Below are 6,000 nucleotides of genomic sequence, written 5' to 3' on the forward strand. Positions count from 1 at the left end.
TAATGGTCAGCAGGGTTTTTTCTTCGGTTTGGGTTTGGTTTGGTTTGGTTTGGTTTGGTTGGTTTGGTTTGGTTTGTTGGGTTTTTTTCAGTGCCAATAGATTGATAGGTGCATCAAGTGCTTACTAGCAACTGGGTATGGCCAGCAGCTTGCGGGATGCTTCCTCACAGATCTGGTTTTATTAGTTGGGATCAATGGAATCACTGGGAAGTTTCATGTGGGAGAGATCTCAGACCATGAAAAAGGACTGTGCTAGCTGCTCCTGCTGACACTCAGCAGGTACTTTTCTGTTCTGGGGATTATGAGCTAAGTATTAGGGCAACCATGAGCCCCTTCATTGTGTCAAAACGCTGCTTTCTTTGCAGCTGTGTATAGAAGATTTCTTCTTCCAATGCCCCAAAGCAAATAATCCAGCACAGTGGTTTTGTGGCCTATAGCTGAGATGGAAACAAGACTTGAGTGTTAAATACAAGAGAATCAGATCTTGTAACACATAATCACCTCAAATACTCAGTTACTATCATATGTCTGTGTATTGCTAAAGGAAGGGGATTTCTGCTCGTTTGTTAGAGAATGAATGAATGACTCTATTGTTAATTAGAATCAGATTGCAAAAAGTGTTTGCATTTCTGTGAACAAACTTCAGTTTGAAAAGTGGCTGTTCAGTCTTGCCCACGGTTTTGTGCACATACTTTCTGAAGTCAGCAAGTGTTGGCGAGCTCTGCAGTGCATAAATGACACTTACATGTGTGTCTCATGTGAGATTGACCCCACAGGCTGTAGGGCTTGCCTCCACCTAACCCTTCACATTCCACAGGCACTGCAGATAAACCCAGCTCACTCTCATAAAAGTGCCTGTACTTTTAAAAGTTCATTGTTAATAAAGTTCTTCTACAGAGCTTTACACCTATTTTTGAAGCAAGGTGTGATATCCCAGGTAATGTGCATTTTCTGTTCACTCAGGTTTACTTTGTGATGGTTTCCAATTTATCACACTATTCTAACTAGGTTTGTAGAGAATTCATTTTCAGTCATCCCAAGGAAATTAGGAAATGTATGTAGGATAAGAATTTTCACCAGATAATTGTTTAAATACCTGTTTTCTATAGTATGATAGCTATTCTCTTGTACTTTGCCCTTCTAGTATGTCCATATTTTTGTATTTCACAGAGATATGAAAGATCTGAAAGGTGCAGCCCTCCAAGTTGTGCACAGACTGTCCCCACAGCTTGTTTACTCAACCTAGGATCAACCACTTAGAAAATGTCCACAACAGAATTTTATATTCCCCAGGTTTTCCATATGTGCTGCACCTTTCATGACAGACCTCACACCTGTGCTCAGCCCTGCAAACATCTGCATTACACCTGTGCAATAACAGGGCTTGCTCTACAGGACCTGCAGTGATGGTCTGCAGCTGAGGCGTGTGTAGGATCCACAGCTGTGGCAGTGGGATTTCCAAATCCACCTTGTTAGGGTCTGGTGCCCTGTGCTCTCACACTTTGAGTGCATCGTGGGGATATGGCCTAACTTACCTGTTCCACTTGTGGTCCTGCCATTGAATTACAGGGACTCAAAAATGAAATCGTGTGGGTTATATACACCCTGCTCTCCATGGAACAGGCATGTGTGTCCCTGCAGGGCTAGTTGATATTGAGGATCTGTATGAACAAATATTAAATTCTTCATTTTTTAGTCTTGTATTGTATTCTCCTGTTGCATCCAGATCAGAATTATATTCCCTCTGTGGCCTTCTTTGTTTTGCGGTTAGAGGAAAACTTTTTCTTCCTTTAAATATTTTCAAAAAATTTATTTTTCTCCTAGGCTCACATAATTCTCTTCTATATTGTAATTCACTAAACTGCTTCATGTAAGAGCTACGTAATCCCATAAAGACTCCCTCAGGAGGCACAAGTGTGTTTCATGCCTAACAGATTTTTAATAGAATTCTGAGATTTTGTTGCTATTGAGTCATGGTGGAAGGACATGGCAAGCTGGTATGGTTTTTTGAGGACTGGAGCCAGGACAAATGAATTCAGCCATGCCCATTGCGTTCTGTAACAATAGAGCTGAATCATAAATCACATCCCAATCCTCTGATCGTGTTCCTTCTCCAGCACAGAGTTTCCAGCCAGTGAGCATGGTGGTATATGCTGAAGCTGAGTCTGAACATGCATTTACACACAGACAATAAAGCTGTTGCAGAAAGGACATTTTAAGCTTGAGATTGTGCACATGGCAGTGCAGGTCTATCCCGAGGAACCAGGAGATTTTATGCCCTGGTACAGGGCCTGCTGACAGAAAACATCCTTTATTCAGGAGGCAGCTGTCATTCTGGAGTCCACTGACACATTTCAGGTCTACTGCTCTTTTCTAGCAGGCATTGTAAGAAGCTATGAGAGTAATTATGTGGTACTGATAGAATCTATCCAGCTTCAGGAACACAGGACCGAACCTGTTCTTCGTTTTGGGTAGGGATTCATTCTCAGGGATTCCATTTTGTTTAGGGTGGGTTGGTTTTGGCTTTACTCCAGCATATATCCTGAGGTTTGACTCAAGTCAAAATTTACTTTTTTTTTTTTTTTTAAAAAGCACATTCATTAAGTACATTCTTTTGAAACAAATGTTAAGACTTACATCAACACTGCCAGTTATGATTCTTTTGTGCAGCAAATATGAAATGAGAGAAGAAAACCCCCATGAATGATGTGTAGACAGCGTCTGGTTGTGACAGACTGGCAGTGGCAGTCATGGCTTCTTATCAGGGATTTGAAAGGAAGGAGAGGTACTGTCAATAATCATACCAAGGACCTCTCCAAATAGCATTCAAAGGCAGGGGTTTTAGTGGGAAAGTGCTTATGGGTTCCAGAAATGAGTAATAACTTACTCGACTGAAACTGGAGAATCTTGAAATTATTCATGTCCTGTATTTTTACTTATATTGAATTTTTACTTTTTTTTCTCATTTTTTGTTTTTATTTTTGTTTTTTAAAGCTGAGTAGTTGAAAGAGGCCTTTTCCTTCACAGAAAATCAAATATCCTGCCCACAAAATCCCACAAAATAAGCTTTTCTTCTATATAAAGACAATAAATAGAGCAGGGCATTTGTGAGACAGGCAAGTGGCAGACACTGTTTTTCTATACTTGCTTTGTCTTACCATCATGGAACTTGGGTATTATTAATTATGATTAATTACTGGTCACATGATTATGCTGCCCAGATCAACCTGAACCATTAGTGGTTTAGCAGTAAATAGCATGGTGCTGTAATAATAATGATTATATCTACCTAAAGTTCACGACATTTATTTACTGTATCTTTCCCTTACAAATTACTTTTAAGTCAATGCCATTCTCACAGACAGCTAGAAAAGGAAACATTTAATGTGTGGCTATGGGTGTGCCATAATAAAGATACTTTATATTGTTGGACCATTCTCTAAGTAAACTTCAGGGGTTTTGAGCTTAATAACAGTAGATAATAAAATAGGTTGCCACAACACTAGTGAAATACCTTCATTTTTTTTAAGGTGGAAGGGAAATATTCTCATGCTAAAAAGAGGTATACTGTTATTCATACTGCATTTAACTTCATTTGTTTATAATTGCTTTCCTTGATTGCTCCTGCAAGGCTTTCAGAGAGCAGTAAAAGAGAAGAGCACTATCAAAACATGGTTATGAATCATTATATTTAAGTACTAGTATTTCTAGTTCATTCTAGAAACACATTGAATTTCATTCAGTTTTGCACATGGTGCATTTAGATTTTTGTTTCCTCTGGAAAACAAAATAATCAGTCAGTTTGTGAAATGTTTTAAAACAAATCTGAATTGCAGTTTCCTTTTCTGAACCCATTTGTATTTTCAGTGGAAACGTTATCAAGTTACATTTCATTTTGGATGCGTGAAAACAAATTTAGCAACTACTTTCTACCAAAATAAACAGCAGTAGAGGTGATTTGTCATGGAATTATCTACTTAGCCCACACTGTTATCTGTGTAGAAGATGTGTCTGAATGGCTTCCGTAGAGCTTGAGAATGCAGCATTTGTCTGCAAATATTTTAGTTGGGGTTTTAATTGAATATAAACATGAACTGCATGAACTTTGGCACTTGAAGGACTCCTGAGAAAAAGCTACCACCAGGAATATAGAAGTGTAAGTACTCATATATTGTAAGGATATTGCATCAAAGCTGTCGCTTGGTAAGCAGATCAGCCTTTCACTTCTGTCTCAGAAACCAACAGGATGCTATCTAAGTGTGTTTAGCCAGCTGAAAGCTATCAGAGAGTTCCTCCAAACAAACGTTGTTTGAATTAATATGTTATTTCCAAACCAGTTACATTGGCAAGGTATAAGGTAACATGTGGTTTAGAAAAATAAACCTAAATAAAATGAAAACAGAAGCAGCAGAAACTCTGTTTGAGTCTTCTATGAACTGTGTGTGGATTTCGTCTCATATGGCAAATGGCCGAAAATTAGAAGCAATATGCTGAGGAGAAAAGGTCAAAACACACAGGGAAAATTTGAATATAGTGGAAGCACCCATTAAGTCTAGTTAAGTGTGGAAGTGTACACTTGGTAATGTGTCTGTGAAATTGCTATACCTTGTTATACAGGTATTTTTCAGTTCTCATGGTTTAAACAAGCCACCTGTTTAAACAGATTTCCCTTACATCTGAGATGTGATCCAAAGACCAGCAACGTCCATGGGTCATTTCTGTGATTTCTAATGGCCAAAGGTGAAGATTTGGAGAAGCTGAGAGTATTGTTTATAGACCAAGGATGACTGGCAGTCAGGCTAGACTACAGACACCTGGGTTCCCTGCAGGTTCTCCAGTCCTGCCTTCTTCAGCTTTGGTTCAAGGTGTTCTCTGATAAAGCACTTGTTGATCAGACACTTCTCATGCCAGTAGCCCTGAGTCATGAATAAAACAGGATTGTGAAAATTACAAGAAATTCCCTAAATGCAGATTACAGTTAGTTTTGGTTTTGTTTTTGTTTTGTTTTGTTTTATTTTTTTAACTTGAAAACATGGTGAGGATGGTGATAGGGGAGGTTTAGGGATAACTGGGGAACGAATCTATAAGGCCACATTTCTTTCAAGACACTTTTTCTATACAGGTGTAGCTCATTCAGAATGATCTGAGCTTTGAAGCTGCAGCTTGAAGGATCAAACCAGTAAATAGAGCAAGAATGGGAGATGAAAAACAGGAGACACCTCCCTTTCTTATATAAAAGAATATTAATGTGGGAGTGGTTAATGGAACAAGAACTTTTTACTGGATTTAACTGATTTTCTGTTTGCGTGTGAACTCCTGTTGATAGTAAACATTAATTTCTAAAATCTGTACAAATACTTAAATTTTGAAAGGTTTGCTGAAAAATAATTCATATTCTCTAAATTTGCTACTTTTTAAAAAATAAATCACGTTACTTTAGTATTTTTCATTTGGTGGAATCTGTCAGTTAAAGACATGATATCTTTAGCATTCATTAGATTCCAGAGCTCAGTGGCTGATAAATGCATAAAAGCATGTTTGTCAAGAACAAGACGCTGTGTGGTTTTCAGGACTTTTTTGGATTTTAATTATTTCTATTAAGGTACAAAGTTTTCCTGTTCTCCATTTCATTATGAATTACATTTCTTTTCATGGCCATGAAAGTAGACAGTACAGGTGGACCCTCAAAATGATCTGTAAGAAACCATTTGTTAAAGAGAAAGAATAGTCTTTTGTGTTCTTAATCACAGACATGCACAAACCAAATGGATATTTATTGTTTTTTAAAACACCCTAATCTTCTCCATATATCATCTCCTACCACAACACTATTTCCAGAAATTATTTGGATCCCTTGATGAAAGATTGTGCTTTAACATTCTTAAAATATTAAAATCTATTGTAGTATGTTTAATCTTAATATGTTGAATTAAAACATGCTTCTTTCCACTAACAAGAAATCAGATCAGGGAAAATATGTTTTATTTTGTTCTGGTTTGT

The sequence above is a fragment of the Molothrus ater genome, chromosome 5 (genome assembly GCF_012460135.2).
Source record: "Molothrus ater isolate BHLD 08-10-18 breed brown headed cowbird chromosome 5, BPBGC_Mater_1.1, whole genome shotgun sequence".
NCBI classification, from domain to species: domain Eukaryota; kingdom Metazoa; phylum Chordata; class Aves; order Passeriformes; family Icteridae; genus Molothrus; species Molothrus ater.